Raw genomic sequence first — 18,691 nt, forward strand, 5'->3', positions numbered from 1 at the left:
ACAACATTATATCAAACAATACATACTCATAGTGTTATAACAGTTTCACTTTATTAATTATTTAATAATCACATAATGGAAACTGAACTCATTTCTGACGTTTACCTCTTGATTTTGTCGGTCTCTCTGTGCAGGTTGGTCTAACATAAGAATGCTTTCCAAAGAAAGTAAATCCTGACCAACTATTTTGTTAAATTGCGTTGTTTCCTTTAGTCAGAGAACACTTTTTCTGGTTTCTATTAATAGATGGAAGCTGTGTCATAAATAAGAGGAAGAACTGATAAAAACTAGGAATAACAAAAAGAATAAATACTGGCATGCCGACACACAGTATAAAGGAGATTTCAATTCGTTTATACGCCAGACGAAAAGAGGTAAGCAAAATTTTAACCTTCCTGCCTCTGGAAGTGGCACTTCAGTCATGATAGTGACTGTAGTGAACTACTACTATAATGCTGCTACGGTATGCTTCCCTTATTTCTCTCTTTCTCCCTACTCTTCTACTTTTCCCTTCTTTTCTTCTATCAACGTCACCAGAGGTTTCAGCCAATCAGAATAGAGGACTGTGCTGGAGGGAGATACAAAGAAAAAATCTGTCTCAGACATGCGGAAACGATAGAAGCATCAACACGTGACAGACCAGTTTCCCTGGGTAAATACCTTTATAAAAGAAATGTACCATCCTCTTTGTACTCTATATCTTGGAAACCTTTATAAAACATCATCAATCCTAAAGTCTCGTCGCACTTAATTATAAACGATGTTTTCTGTTGCAATATTTTGGTTCGATAATGGGGTATGATCCCACACAGTCGGACGATTCTATTTATAAACGATGCTGCAAAGAACTGACGAATCAAATAAATTCACGTTCTGCTACCAACCAATCAGAAACCAGAATTGCTTCATAAATATTAAACCTTTTCTGGAGCAATTTCACATGTTCTTTTCCCGGGTTTCGACACGGTAAGAATATTTTGTTCTGTGGAACTGTCTACTACAAACAAGTCACCTCCCAGGACTTGTGTGTAACAGCGAACCATCTGAAACTGTTCTAAAAGTCAAAATGGCTTACACTTCCACAACCGTTCTTTTTCAACACTCTTGTTCTCTCTCTAATGTCGGAGGTGCTCCAAAAAGGGGACCGACCGAAATGGTGACCCTTTTTCAAACGTCGTAAAGATTTATGGTAATCGCCGTAAGACCAACCTATTTAAGATATGAGAGAATTGACTTTTATATGTTATTGATTAGACTTAGCACTTTTATCCAGAGCGCAAGATTGTCGAATTGGACATAATATTCCCGAGTTTGATGACGCCATAAAAGAGGTGGAGGTTACATCGGCTGAAACGTTGTGACAATAACAACCACGATGAGAACAGTACCCGACAACTCTAAAATATACACAATCTCCAGTTATACTGCATTTAAATTGACAGGATAATGGAACACATGCATCAAATCTGTCTCCAAGATTACGGGAAAAAATAATTGGATCATTCTACCGCTCCAATACCTTTCTCACCGCCGATGCAAGCCTCTACCTGCATAAGAACCAAGTACGTCATAGGATTGAGTATTACCACATCTGCGCAAGAGCTGTTCGGTCACCCTATTCTACGTTGACAGAGTTTTTCGAAACCTAGTAGGTGATGCTCTTTTCTATTCCCTGTAATCTCTTTCACACAGAAGAGACTTTCCAAGCCTCTCTGTTCTATGGTTATTTTTATAGCAAGTGCTCGTCTAATTCAATCCATGGTCCCCCGTGCCAAACTTTCACAAAGACATTTGCCTCACTACACGCATTATCAACAATTTCCCCCACTTTCTTTTTTTTCTTTTTTTTTAATTCAATTTTCACCTCAAACAAGGCACAGTGCCACTTTGAAGTATGGATCTACTATTGGGGACATATGTTGCAGAGATATTATGAAGGAAGATGCGTAGCAAGATGTCTGTTCACATTACCCTTGAACTTCCGCATGTCAGTACAGTTGAGGAAGCAGAATTTTGGAAGGGAGTTCCAATGTCTAGCAGTTCTGAAGAATGAAACTATTGAAGTAGAGGGCTTTCTTACACCTAGAGATCCCTACTGCGAAGCGGTGGGATTTAACTGCTTGCCGAGTTTGTTGGGGTATTTACGGGGGTACAAGTGCTTGTAGTTCGTCAGAGCATTCACCATTAAAGTACCAGTAAAACAGGTAGAGGGGTGCAACATTTCGTCGATGGAACTAAGGCTGAATCCTAGATGAAAGTTCAGGACCTATCAGTCGGCGACTTTCTTCTGAACCCTGCCCAGGAGTGAGAGACAAGTAGCAGATGCACCAGGCCAAATGTGACAAAAGTACTCCGTACATGGGTGAATGGTGGTCTTATAGAGGTATAGGATACTTTCAGGCGTAAGTAGTTTTCTAGCATGGTAGAGAGAGCTAACTTTCTTCGCAGTAGCATTGGCAATGATCTCAATGTATCTATTCCAGTTCATGTTCCCTGTGAACGTTAGGACGAGGAGTTTAAAGGAAGTACTTTCAGGTAATGTGTTTCTAAACGCAGATTCTATGAACAAAGATTCTTTCCTAGAACCACCCACATATGGAACTCTGCTCCGTTGGTCTGCTTTTCAGCTGATTACAATATGGTTCTCTTCAAGCTCAATACAAACAAGTTCTTGTTGAGCCGTCCCCTTAAATAACTATATTATACCGGATTACCATTACTAACGATTACAATGCTATTATTACCGTGACTACTAGTACACTCGACTGGTTTTCTATCCTTGATAAATAATAACTACCTTGAGTAAAAATGACGCAACGATTTTAATACCCTATCCAAGCTAGGATTCGTGCAATATGATAAAGTTAATATGATGTACACAAGACTAATCAAACTGAACCAGATTTTTTAACAGTTTGCTAAAAGATAAACAAACAAATGTCTAGCCTCCATTTTTATAAGATTTTATTAATATCTTTATTTTTCATTTATTTGTTTTGTTTCGATTGAAAACGACTACCAGCATTGATTTCAACTGTCCCAGCACGCCTGTCATTCTGGTAAGAAACCGGACCAGTGAGGACCAAGATTAATAAAGAATCACTTACTTAATTATTTTTGTTTGCGTCGTACTGCAACTCATTTAAAAGCATCTTCATCGACGTCGGCGGTGTGTTCCTTGGGTGGTGGGGTTAGTGTCTCGTGTTCCGTTCAGCTTTGATAAAGAGAAGCATACGCGCGCCGCCTGTCCCAAAATCTCTGCAGCGGCATCCGGCCACCCGCAGAGAAAAAGCTACGCAATCCCTGTGGTTGGTTAGATACTGATGGAGTTATCGTAATTGAAGTTCGAGAATGCGTACCAACCAGATGTATGTCCCGCTAGAAAATTGATTTCTTTCCCTTTCTGTTATTTAATTTTGTTGGTGATTTTGTAAGCCGATAGCCGAACGCTGGTAGCAAGAAAAACGTAGAATTTCTCGTTGCCTTTCGGGCATGTCTATTTGGTAGACATACTTCACGGGTATAAAGTTGATGGATGAATTTGGTTGCGGTGGCTGAGTGGAGGATTGTGGGCTTCTTTAAAGAAGCAATGTCTCTCGAAGCGGTTTGAAAACAAGATGATAAAAAACGTCAGGTTCGTAGTGATGTCATTTAAAAAATGTTGGAGTGCCGTGTAATTAACCAAAGCATGTAAAAATATCAGGTTAATGTCTAGGAGGCTTACATACGTAGAAGTAAATACCAATATAAAATGTTTAGAAAGATAGATAGATAGATAGATAGATAGATAGATAGAACGGGTGTTCCAAAAGCAATGACTCCTTTTTTATCATGGATCAGAGATGATTGCAAATAGCATTGTTATTATTATTGAAGTTATGAATTTATGATTTTACATTTTCATCTCTCTGTTGAAGATATTGACGATGTGAGACTCTAAGAAAGCAACCCTGTCATGGACGTGCATCAGAATTAGATATGCATTGAAATCCTTTATGCCGAAAAAAAATGAACCCATCAACATTTATCGGCACTTATTGAACGTTTACGTACCCGATGTCAGAACAGTTAAAAAATGGATTCGTCGATATCAAAGTTGCGACAAAGATGTAAGTGAAAAGCGACGTAAGCATCAAAAGAAGCTGACAAAAATAATTTTTTTAGATATCGCTTCCGGTTTGGCAGTGGCCGTAACAGCATAGACGTTAGGTTTTTACCCCGTTCTTTTCCTCCTTCGCGGTACGGGTTCGAGCCTGCCTTCCTACTACCACTTTTTTTTTTGCTTTTTTGCTTGTTCAACGCCGGGCTGAAATGCTAGTATATCTATAAAAGTGAACGTGTCTGTGTGTCTGTCTGTGTACATTTCCCTACTCAATAACAAAGTTTTTTTTTGTTTTGTTTTTTGCTCAGCATACACCTCCAAACACCCGAACAACGCCGGGTACCCATGCTAGTTATATTATAAACATAAATTTATTTCCTAAAAGAAACAGTCTTTAATCACTAATATGTCAAATTACAACAACTAACATGAAGATTTAATTCCACTAAATGTTATTTGAATTGATCTAACTACTGTTCTTATCTTGACTGTTAATTCTTAAAACGTTTCTGTCAATGTAACCTCCAAACTTTATAATTTTTACTAAATGTACTTGAGAATCTTAATGCAGAACTCGGGAAAAGGACATATGGCGTAGTGGGTAAAGTACTAAGTATAATTCAGTTGTAAGTTACACTCATCTTGAGGTTGAAGGTTCAATCCTCAGTGCGGCCAACACTCACAATACAATTGCGAATTTCTTAGGATTTCTACTCAGTCATGGCTGACGGAACGAGAGCATTCTTACATCGTGGATTAAATAAAACATTCTATTTGAAATACAGTGCAGATTCCCAAGTTTGTTGAACTTTGGAATCTTTCTGTCGAACTCGAGATGATCATATGGTCTTCGTCCTTCCGACAGATGAACATTACTTTGATGTAGAATAATTTATGTACCATTTATGTTATTCTTTCTAGCAGCGAAAGGATCATATCAGTAGCCCCTGTGACACGGATGACCACACATTGCCAATGACTCGCTTCATTTTTTAGGGTTTCTGGGGGTACTGTTCGAATCTTTCTCTTCGGAATTATTTATAAATCTTTGTATTCGATTTGCGTCTTGGCTACTTGAAGGTCCATCATAAACATGTATTCCCTTTTATTCGGTTGTGTGGGGCAGGGTAAGATTATGCTAGTGAACAGATACATACGTCCTTAAATGTTGAGAATAAGAAAAATAAATAAAACATGTTGATATGCATGAACATTAATCGATCTGTCCAGTAGCCACATAGTTTCGATAACAGTGGCAGAGATGCAAACCCAAAACATTACCAATTGAAAGATCTTGAGGGTAGAGACATTCTTATAATAGAAAATTATAGTTGTCCTAAGCCCAAGCCATTGCAGCGTAAATCCAGTCCAAAGGTTTTGCAGATTAAGAACTAATCCAGCCAGGATCAGTAACGCGCATTGGTCTTCTCGTGCAAAGACCTCAAGTTATCACTAAATTGAAAGAGATTAATTATATTTAATAAATAGAGTCTGACATCCTATTGTCTTCTCGCTGCGTCGGTTGCAAGGAATTTTGGATAGAAATACATGTCGTGGATTACTTTTCGACGATTAACCTGACAAGTTTGGGGCCAGTTTACTGGTCTTCTACATGTCAGACTGACGTATTCATCCTGGGTAGTAATTATGACCATTTTATCAGGCCTTGCCTCCTGGCTTTCGGAAAAAGGCAGTTCATTTCTTACTGGCTGAGGCGTAACTGACTGGGGAATGCCGATAGGGCTGTTCAAGCAATTTGGTGTACGATAGAGTGCTCTTTATTCAGCGGCGGTGGCAAGATTCCCCTCACCTTCTAATTTTGAGTCACATTTTCCTGCAGTGGTAAGAAAGTACGAGTAAATAACTACCTTCCCAGTACGTCAAACACGTTGCAACAGAAGGCCGAACCTCCTCATGTCCTTTGCATCACATATTATATTGTGTGACTTCAGACAATGATCATGTTCTCTGAATAAATTATTGAACCTTGATGCACACTTGTAAATTGATTAACATACTAATTTTGTCTTGTCCGGATTACAGTGCTTGTTTCTGTTGTTGTAGATTCAAAATTATTACCTTGTTGTTAACAAGACAGACTGACAACTTGAGTATGACAAGTTCGAATACAGTTCATTCATCAGAAACATTATCACATTTGGATATTGACGATTTCACGTTGTCCTTCACGTAAATAGCAATATCTTCCTAGAAAGAATTTTAACTGGAAAGATATCGAGGAAACGAATATCAACAATAATCATTTAATTTATCTATATAAATAAAAATTAAGTGTAAGTATGTGTGCGTGAAAATATTTAACCTATAAACTCTGAAATTACGGGTAACATAAAACTGAAATTACTGGTAACATAATACGTAAATTACTGGTGACATAATACTGAAATTACTGGGAACATAAGACTGAAACCACTGGTAAAATAAGACTGAAATTACTGGGAACATAAGACTGAAATTACTGGGAACATAAGACTGAAATTACTGGTAACGTAGTACTGAAATTACTGGTAACATAATACTGAAATTACTGGGAACATAAGACTGAAACCACTGGTAAAATAAGACTGAAATTACTGGGAACATAAGACTGAAATTACTGGGAACATAATACTGAAATTACTGGTAACATAAGACTGAAATTACTGGTAACATAATACTGAAATTACTGGGAACATAATACTGAAATTACTGGGAACATAATACTGAAATTACTGGCAACATAATACTGAAATTACTGGCATCATAATACTGAAACTACTGGGAACATAATACTGAAATTACTGGTAACATAATACTGAAATTACTGGCAACATAATACTGAAATTACTGACAGTATGATACTAAAACTACTGGGAACATAAGACTGAAACCACTGGTAAAATAAGACTGAAATTACTGGGAACATAAGACTGAAATTACTGGGAACATAAGACTGAAATTACTGGGGACATAATACTGAAGTTACTGGGAACATAAGACTGAAATTACTGGTAACATAAGACTGAAATTACTGGGAACATAAGACTGAAACCACTGGTAAAATAAGACTGAAATTACTGGGAACATAATACTGAAATTACTGGCAACATAATACTGAAATTACTGGCAGCATAATACTGAAACTACTGGGAACATAATACTGAAATTACTGGTAACATAATACTGAAATTACTGGCAACATAATACTGAAATTACTGGCAGTATGATACTAAAATTACTGGGAACATAAGACTGAAACCACTGGTAAAATAAGACTGAAATTACTGGGAACATAAGACTGAAATTACTGGGAACATAATACTGAAATTACTGGGGACATAATACTGAAATTACTGGCAACATAAGACTGAAATTACTGGCAACATAATACTGAAATTACTGGGAACATAATACTGAAATTACTGGGGACATAATACTGAAATTACTGGCAACATAAGACTGAAATTACTGGCAACATAATACTGAAATTACTGGGAACATAATACTGAAATTACTGGGAACATAAGACTGAAATTACTGGGGACATAATACTGAAATTACTGGGAACATAATACTGAAATTACTGGGGACATAATACTGAAGTTACTGGGAACATAATACTGAAATTACTGGGAACATAAGACTGAAATTACTGGGGACATAATACTGAAGTTACTGGGAACATAAGACTGAAATTACTGGGGACATAATACTGAAGTTACTGGGAACATAATACTGAAATTACTGGGAACATAATACTGAAATTACTGGGAACATAAGACTGAAATTACTGGGGACATAATACTGAAATTACTGGGAACATAATACTGAAATTACTGGGGACATAATACTGAAGTTACTGGGAACATAATACTGAAATTACTGGGAACATAAGACTGAAATTACTGGGGACATAATACTGAAGTTACTGGGAACATAAGACTGAAATTACTGGGGACATAATACTGAAGTTACTGGGAACATAATACTGAAATTACTGGGAACATAAGACTGAAATTACTGGGGACATAATACTGAAGTTACTGGGAACATAAGACTGAAATTACTGGGAACATAAGACTGAAATTACTGGGGACATAATACTGAAATTACTGGGAACATAAGACTGAAATTACTGGGGACATAATACTGAAGTTACTGGGAACATAAGACTGAAATTACTGGGGACATAATACTGAAGTTACTGGGAACATAATACTGAAATTACTGGGAACATAAGACTGAAATTACTGGGGACATAATACTGAAGTTACTGGGAACATAAGACTGAAATTACTGGGAACATAAGACTGAAATTACTGGGAACATAATACTGAAATTACTGGGAACATAAGACTGAAATTACTGGGGACATAATACTGAAGTTACTGGGAACATAATACTGAAATTACTGGGAACATAAGACTGAAATTACTGGGGACATAATACTGAAGTTACTGGGAACATAAGACTGAAATTACTGGGGACATAATACTGAAGTTACTGGGAACATAATACTGAAATTACTGGGAACATAAGACTGAAATTACTGGGGACATAATACTGAAGTTACTGGGAACATAAGACTGAAATTACTGGGAACATAAGACTGAAATTACTGGGAACATAATACTGAAATTACTGGGAACATAAGACTGAAATTACTGGGGACATAATACTGAAGTTACTGGGGACATAATACTGAAATTACTGGGAACATAATACTGAAATTACTGGGAACATAAGACTGAAATTACTGGTAAGATAATACTGAAATTCCTGGGAACATAATACTGAAATTACTGGTAACATAAGACTGAAATTACTGGTAACATAATACTGAAATTACTGGTAACATAAGACTGAAATTACTGGGAACATAAGACTGAAATTACTGGTAACATGAGACTGAAATTACTGGTAACATAAGACTGAAATTACTGGGAACATAAGACTGAAATTACTGGTAACATAAGACTGAAATTACTGGTAACATAAGACTGAAATTACTGGTATCATAAGACTGAAATTACTGGTAACATAAGACTGAAATTACTGGTAACATAAGACTGAAATTACTGGTAACATAAGACTGAAATTACTAGTAATATAATACTGAAATTACTGGTAACATAAAACTGAAATTACTGGTAACATAAAACTGAAATTACTAGTGACATAAAACTGAAATTATTGGTAACATAAAACTGAAATTACTGGTAACATAAGACTGAAATTTAAGGGCAATAGTAATCATGCACCAAGAATGATTTTTAACGAATAAAATTTTTGTTTGAATAAATGAATACCGCGCATAGAAACATGTCGGCAAGTTGAAATGTAAAATGCTAATTTCAATTTGCCGACATATTTCTATTAATTTTACGCATGCGCAAATTCATTCATAGCTTTCAGTGGTTTAATTTTAAATATGTTTATTCATCTGTCAGCGGATAAAACAGTATTGAATGCGGCTGGAATGCTAATGTCTTAGTTTCAATTCTAGTTGTTGGCACTTAAGTCATTGTTTATAAACTTTGGAAATCAATCGTGTATATATATATATATATATATATATATATATATATATATATATATATATATATATTATTCAATAGCAATTGGTTCTGTAATAATAAGTACATAAATACGAAATCTGCATAAATTAAAGTATATTAAGCATACTTTACGACCGGGCAAGGCTGGGCGTCCCTCGCTAGTACGAAATAAATAAATGAGTTCCAGATGATTGCTAGACCAGCATCATTTCACACTTTATATATTCGACAATTATAGGCAGATCAATTAGATACGTAGATCTTATTCAGATGCATGTACTCTCTAGCTATTGTCGTGGATCAGGCAAGACATTTGTACATTGTTGTCTTTTGAATGGCAAACCGAGAGCGTCTAACACAGAACATATTTTGAGTATGGATTGCTTGCCACAACAAATGCGTTTTTGCGTCTCCGTATGATGTTATGGAATTGTTTTCCATGGGATTCACTACTTATCAAGGCTTGAAGGCAATTCGAGTATAAGAGTCAATGAATATAAAATGGTCGATAGTGATATTAATGTGGTGGTAACTTCTCTACATTAAACTTGAAAACGAACATCTGGAAAGCAGACCCTTTTATAGAGTTCCACAGGCAGGCAGTTCTAGGAAATAAACTCTGTTCATGGAATTTGCGTTCGATCTTGGCACAGATAGAGAGGAGGGGAAACTCTAATATGCAGAATTTCGAAGACTTAAGTTTGACACTTGGAATACTTATAGAATCACCTTCTATATAACTAACAGAGTCATGCGACGTTGTCTGGGGAAAAAGTAACCTCATCATGTGCTGTCCTTCGTGTCCGAAGACAACTCCCTGTGAACCATCATTCTCCACTTGTTACGGTCGCGACTGAGGGTCTGCCAGCTTCCAGTAGGGATCAGCCTGTCCTTTAAATTTCGTTTGACGGTGTCACGAAACCTGAGCTTAAGTCTGCCTATGCCTCGTACCCCATCCTCCAGTTGTGAAAACAATATCTGTTTTGGTAGTCGGGAGTTCTCCATTCTGTTTACGTGCCCGGCCTATCTCAGGTTTTTTCCGGATGAGCAGGTCATATATGATTGGGAGGTTGGCTTGTGATAGGATCTTCCTGTTGCTGACGAAATCATACCACTTGACATTTAAAATCTGCCGGCGGTGTCTCATCATATAGGTGTTGAGCTTGCGGGCCACCAGTTTGTACACTGGCCAAGTTTCTGCACCGTATAAGAGTGTCGAGAGAACTATGGCGCGGTACATCACGCATTTAATTCTGAAAATCATGTCTTTATTTTGCCAGACCTTCTGTTTGAGTTTTCCATAGGATATGGAGCCTTAGCCATTCTTGCAGAAATCTCCTCGTACATTTTGTTGTTGTTCATGACCGTGGTCCCTAGGTATTTGAATTTGCTGACACTGTAAAGCTCCTAATCTTGAATCTTAATTGGATGGCTTGTTGCTCCTGATCCAGGAGATTGTTGGTACATCATTTCGGTTTTCTTGGTGTTAATCTTCAATCCGAAGGCCTTGGCTGATCCTGCGAAGTGAGTTATTAACCTATTTTTGTTAAATCTTCTATCTCTTTATTCGTCTCTCTATCTTGATTTATCCACATCCATTTTTATCTCCGTCTACCATATTCCTCTATCTGGACGCGCACACGTGCGTAATTTTCTTTTATATAATAGCTTCCTCGAGTAATAAGTCGCCATTTTGTTTTGTTTTTGTTTGTTTTTTTTTGTTGTTTTATGGAAATTGCCGCAGTCAGCGCATAAAGCCATTTTATCTAAGGAGCGAGAAATATGGCATTTCAACGTTAAAACTTGCTTACAGTAAGTGTTAGATAAAATAGATCCGGACCAAGAAAACGGCAATTATTTCCTCATTGTCAGAAACATCGCTCTTATAATGTGAGGCTAAAGGTTACAAGAGTTGCGCAGCTGTCGAAAGTAAATCAATTTTAGTGAGTACACAATAATAATGAACAACACAAAACTGATCCAGTAGAACTCCCAGAAAATGAATATTTTTCTAAATTTTAGATATTTCACATTAAACGCTTATCAAGAATATATCTACTTTGTGAGTGTTTGTTTTGTAGTTTTTTACTTTTAGATTTTCATACACCCAAACATACACACAGACAACTAACCGTTCTATAATTGATTAATCAAATAAATTCATATCATAATAGACGAAATACCATACTATATACATAATACACCCCATTCCTTTAGTTGGACACGTACACATATGTACAACTCTTGTTTTATATAATAAGTTCCTGGAGTAATAAGTCGGCATTTTTTTTATTTTTGTTTATGGAAATTACTTAAGATGAGACATAAAACCATTTGATGTAAAGAACTTGAAATATAGAATGTATAAAGATATATATTATTCCACGTGTACTTCTAGAATAGTAATTTCAAGGTTATGAGGAGGTTATTACGAATAAAGACGATGTTGTCTTTACATGTAATATTTTATTTTATAGTTCAAGCGGTCCTCCGCTCTTGATCACAAAACGTATCGAAATAATGCTATATATATATATATATATATATATATATATATATATATATATATATATATATATATATATATATATATATACCATCAAATAAATATATGAGATATTGGCAATAAAAATTGAATACTCCATTTCACTGTATTCATGACGTGGTGTTATTTTTTCAAATGGGTCGTATTTTATCGACGTTATAAATAATAAAGAAAATAAGTAGGTGGCTTCTTAGAATAAGGATTTTAGTCTAAGAGTTCTCGTTTAACGAGATTTGATTTCATGATGTTAGCTTTGGGAAAAAAGAAGAAATGGAGATGTGAGTAAAGTAAGTGATGTATACAACGATTGGATATATGTTGTGTTTTTTTGTTTTTGTATTTTTTTTTGCTCCTTTAGTTTTCTGTTGAAACCGAACGACGGGCAGTAACTCAGTCGCACGAGTAGAAAAGAGCTATAATAGAATTACAAAAGAGCCCGAAATGTACTGAACTATTTACGCCTTCTCGAAAGTAATTAACCTAATTCGTGACTCGCATCTGCTTCTTGGGCATTTATTTCACCTGGCTATTTAGTGTTTTTTAATTTATTACTCTGATCATTTACCCTTTTCCCCCTCTTTCTCTATTATTCCAGCACCCTATTCATATATCCATATATAATAGATATATGTGTACTTATAATAGATGTATATATATATATGCATTAAGGAATCCATACATATATGCATACACATATATATGAACTAAAACATCGTTTGTATCAAATTTATTGGGGAGAAAAATCCACATACACATCTATTTGTCTATTTCATTTATCTGTCTCTACTTTCTCTCCCATCTCACTCTCTCTTTCTTTCCTTCTCTCTCTCTCTCTCTTACTCTCTCTTATATATATATATATATATATATATATATATATATACATAGATATATATATATATATATATATATGTTTCATTAAACAGCAGGGATAATGCCTGTTTGTTTCTTTTGCAATCCGCCTTTTCCATTTGATGGACCAAAGTTCAATCGTTCTGTTCAAGTGTAAAAAGAAATTCGCTACAGCCATAAAAAACAGACTGCAAGAGAAACAAACAATAATTATCATTGCTTTTCAACAAGACATACATGAGATTAAAAACTGATGCGTAAATATATATATATATATATATATATATAACTACTTAATTTACTCACATAAAATTAATATACGAACGTATACATTTATGCGCAAACTTGAAGTATTTATTTCAAAAGTGCTCAATACGTAGGTAGAGCTAGTTAGTAATTTATAAAATATATATGGCGATTAAGCTACACTAAATATTCCGCGTTTAATCCACTCTAGGACTCTGCAGGCTTATGCGCGAATTCTGTGGTTGTTTATCGGAGCATATATAAACGATAAACAACCACAGAATTCGCGCATAAGCCTGAAAAGTCCTAGAGTGGATGAAACGCGGAATATTCAGCGAAGCTTAATCGCCATATATATTTTATAAATTGCTATATATATATATATATATATATATATATATATATATATAAAGAGAGAGAGATAGAGAGATGCAGAGAGAGAGAAATAAAAATAGAAGATATATATAACGCTTTCCATTGGAATTGTAAGCCTTATCGAGTTAAACTAAAAAGCGCATAGAAAATCCACCGACATAAATCTTTTAGTGAAATTAAATTTGCAAAAAGCCCACGGAAAATTTCGAAATTTAAAACATACATCCGTTTATAAAAAAAGTTGTAATCGCTAGAAATTGAGTTTAGCCATTATTGTAGTAATTTAGCGTATTGCAGTGACACTTCCGGTATCATAGTGGTCGTGTTAACATAGGACATTGCTATATAAGCATTTCAAAAGTAATCTATTACAACACATTACTTATTATTAGATTCTACTTTTTATTTGATTATTACGAGGCGGAAAAATAAATTAATTATTTTAGAATTCCGAGTAGAAATGCAGTTTCGCACATAAATTTAACATAAAGTGATAATCATTTCCAACCCATATTAACTTTTTATCTTTGTATAATCGCTCAAGAATTAATACAAAATACTGATAGAACATCACATTCTCGCTCGATTCTTGACATTTATTTGATGTGTTTGTTTAATTTTCGATTTTGAGCGGCTATCAAGGGCTTAAGGGCTTATGTCCAGAAATTTAACTCAGAAGAGTGAGCACTAAATTATTTCTGAACAAAAACATGCTTTAAGATAGGTTTAAGTCAAATATAGTTATCCAGGTAGGTAGAAGAGTCTTTCCATGTACAACATTTATTTGTGGCATATTTGTTTTTTTTTATATTTTTTGTTTTGTTCTGTTTATTACAGCAACAATTGCTCCAATCTCATTCTTCTTTTTTGTTGGAATGTCTAAATTTAATGTAGATATAATTCCTTTTCTAATATAAATTCATTTCCAATTGCTTGTTATTTTTTCCGTCTCTCTAGGCCACAAAAGTCAAATATAAGAAATAGAAATTGCATTGCATAAGAACGTAAGCATGAAAACACTTCTTATTTATGTGTGTTTTTTGGAGCACGTCGTCATACAGCAGATTTCTAATTTTTTACTCAGGCGATTAAGTGCTTTTAGACCGGGAGAGAGAGAGACTCAGAAGCGGAGATTCGCATGCCAGTAAGAGAGAGTAATTTTCTGGCTGGCTGGTTCGCAGTTGCAGTGTCCTCCTGTGATGTTGTTAGGGGTTCGATGAAGCTTAGAAAGCTTCTTGACTTCACTCATGCAAGATATTCGTTCATCATTGATAGCTTTTCTGATCTCTACTTCTCGTCTTAAATTTAAATGGATGCAACTAGTGAGGAGGTGCTAGTTTTTCAGGTGTGTTTGCTTCAGGAAGCTAGTAAACAAATTGCACGCGTTGTTCAATTCTGATTTTTTTTTTTTTTTTTTTGCATGCACGCATTTCTCCTAAACAGAACAAGCATAATCCGCAATAGAATAGAATAGAGCAAATACAGTATATATTCATGTTTGTGCTGTACGAGGGGCGTGAAATAAGTAATGCCGCTGACCCACTTCCAATTGTCTGATCTAGCTGAAATTTTGCATGTGGAATGATTTAAATCTCTACGGGTTATATGGCAAAATACAGCTCTGAATTAAATGTGGTTTCTGTTTTACAGGTGTTTGAACTGAGGTGTAAAATGGAGCCTGTTGAATGTCGAGCAGTGATCCGGTTTTTGTATTTGAAAGGACGCACACAACAGGAGACTTTTGGTGATAATGCCCCATCATATGACATTATAAAACGCTGGCATCGTGAATGCAAACATGGTCGGAAGTCTGTGGAAACAGCTCACAGACCTGGTCGCTCCCCTTCTGCCATAGATGAGGCATCTGTCCGTCAAGTTGAGGCTGCCATTTTGGAAGATCGGCGCATTACCATTCTCCAAATAGCCCATTATGTCAATATTAGTATGTGTCTGTGGAAACTATTATTAACGACCATTTGCATATGCATAAGGTGTCTGCCAGATTGATTCCCATGTTGCTCATACCATTTCAGAAGCGAGTACGCGTCGAGTGCTCGAGGATGAATTTGGAGATATGTCAAGAAGATGGGTCAAAGTTTTTCAAAAGACTGATTACACAGGATGAAACCTGGGTCCATCACTATGATCCAGAGACCAAAGCCCAGTCAATGCAGTGGAAGCACTTGGACTCACCACCTCCAAAGAAGGCAAGGGTACAGCCCTCCGCTTGCAAGGTCATGCTCACAGTCTTCTGGGACCAGGACGGAGTAGTGGTGACAGATTTCCTGGCAAAGGATACAACAATGCAGGAGCTTATTATGTTTCACTTTTGAGGAAATTAAGAGAAGCTATCAAAATCAAGAGGCGGAGCAAGATCAGCAAAGGTACCCTCCTCCTGCAGGACAACGCTCCGGTCCACAACTCGCATGTCGCCAGATCAGAAGAACGGGCGTGTGGTTATGAAATCCTTCCCCATCCTCCCTACTCTCCTGACCTTGCACCCTCTGACTTTCACCTCTTCCCAGCCATGAAGTTGTTTTTGAAAGGAAAGCGTTTCCCAGATGGTGCAGCCTTGATTTCTGAAGTCACGTCGTGGTTGGAGGACCAACCTGGGGTGTTCTACAGAAACGGTCTCCAGAGCTGCATCAAACGATGGGAGAAATGCATAACTCTGGGTGGTTCGTATGTAGAGAAAGACTAATAACTGTGCCAAGTTTCGTTGCTGTACTGATATGGGAAGTGGGTCAGGGGCATTAATTATTGCACGCCCCTCGTAACTCCCCACTTGTCGTTGATCAGCAATTGTTCCAGGGGCTGACTTTCATTTTTGTCTACTTTTGATGATCCTTTTATGAGAGATGCGTTTCAGCATCATGCCAAGGTAGACAGGGTTGGTGCGATTCTCACTGTGTAGTTTGAAGATACTTATAGATCAGTTGGGTTTCCAGGTGATTTAACATATATATATTAGTATTGCGACGATTAAAAAAGAATCGCTGATTGGTGTGCAAAATAAGAAAACTGTTTGAGAACATAATAATGAAAAAAGCCCGTCCCATATCAAGAATGAGTTTCTACATAATGATGTTACAACTTAAAAATAATCTTTAACGCTGTAACGGGTTTGTGTTAACTATTCTCTACCTTCCTCTATGAATTACGTGTTCTTTTGCCCGGAATTATTGTCGATTATATTAGATTGATTTGCGTGACTTTAAAAGTAAAACCAAGATACAAATTATTTTATTATTAATTATTATTATTATTATTATTATTATTATTATTATCATTACTATTTGAATATCGCAAATCTTTTACTCTAAATGATAATACCTAAACCTAGCCCAGCCTCCCAGTAAGACTGGTGTATCTTTTCTTTCACGATTTTGTTATAAGTAGAAGTTACTACCACCGATAGACCTTTATGTTGTTCTCAGTGGTACGTCAACTCGCGTATTCCGAATACGTAAGGCTTGGACGCTAAATGACATTTCTTTTTTGTTTTTTTACACAGTGATCACCACTTATCAAGGCCTGGAAGCCACTCAGGGATAAGGGTTATTGCAAGTACATTACGTTGGTGTGGAGATTTGATGAGGTGTTTACTTAAGGGGGCGGTTCATCAGGAACTTGTTAACGTTGGACTTGAAGACATCCAAGTTGTAGTCCGGTGGGAAGCAGGCAGACGGAACAGAGGTCCACAGGCGTGCAGTTCTAAGAAAGAAGCTTTGTTCATGGAATCCGCGTTTTGATTTAGGCACAGATATAGAGTGGGGGAAATTTTTCACAGTGGATTCAGCTAGACGGGTGTTTTTCGTGAAAGATTGGCCAGGGGGACCAGAGATTGGAGTTCAGACGAGCACCGGCCATGGAAATAACGATAAAATAAGGATAGGCTCGCAACGTCTCTTCTGTGGGAGAGAGATTGCAGGGTAGAGAAAAGGGCATCCCCCACTAAGCCACGAAGTCTATTTTGTACTCTGTCAAGGCAGGATAGGCTGTTTTTAGCAGCTCCTGCCCAGATATAGCAACAGTATTCCATCCTTGGACGTACTTCGCTTTTATATAGATAGAGAATTGCATCAGTAGTGAGATATCTTCTGGAGCGGTAGAAGGATCCCACCATCTTTCCAGCGACCTTGGCAACATACTTGATGTACGTGTTCCATTTCAGATCAGGAGTAAAGGCCAAACCCAGAAGCTTGTCAAAACACGGGGCCTCACCCAGACGAGAGCCATCCATCACAATTGATCCCAGATGGGGATCAGAACGTTGATGATGTAAGGGTAGGAGTTTGGTTTTAGATGCATTAAAGGTAACTAGCCACATCTTCCCCCACTGAACCACGCGCTCGAGATCAGAGGAGAGAGAATCCGAGAGAACTTCGTCATTTACAGCCTTTGATGTGTTGCCGTAGATGGTCGTTCCATCAGCATAGATGTCAACGAATGATTTAAGTATGTGTTTACGGAGGTCATTGATGTAGATCAGGAAGAGAGTTGGGCCCAGGATTGACCCCTGAGGGACTCCAGCATTTATATTGCAGGCCTCCGATTTTTGTCCATCTACCACTACTCTTATGAGCCTATCGGAGAGAAATGATTTAATGATTGAGAAAACATTTCCAGTTATACCGTAGCTAGAAAACTTGTGAAGTAGACCCTTATGCCGTACCTTGTCGAAGGCCTTTGATATGTCAAGAGCAATTGCCCTAGAAAGGACGCCTTTGTCAAGAGATTCATTATCCTGTGGGATATAACCGTTAGCACATCTGCGGTAGATCTTGCAGAGCGGAAACCATATTGTGTGTCACTAAGAAGGTTATTCCTGCTGAGGTGGTTGACTATTTCTCTATTTAATATGGATTCCAGCAACTTACTCATAACACACAGGAGACTTATTGGTCTATACTGAGAGGGAGATGACTTATCACCTGAATTCTTTAATACAGAACAAACTGATGAGGTCTTCCAGGGAGTCGGAAAGGCAGCGCTTAAATAGTTTCGTAAGTA

The sequence above is a fragment of the Euprymna scolopes genome, chromosome 7 (genome assembly GCF_053919585.1).
Source record: "Euprymna scolopes isolate OS-2025 chromosome 7, ASM5391958v1, whole genome shotgun sequence".
Taxonomy (NCBI): domain Eukaryota; kingdom Metazoa; phylum Mollusca; class Cephalopoda; order Sepiida; family Sepiolidae; genus Euprymna; species Euprymna scolopes.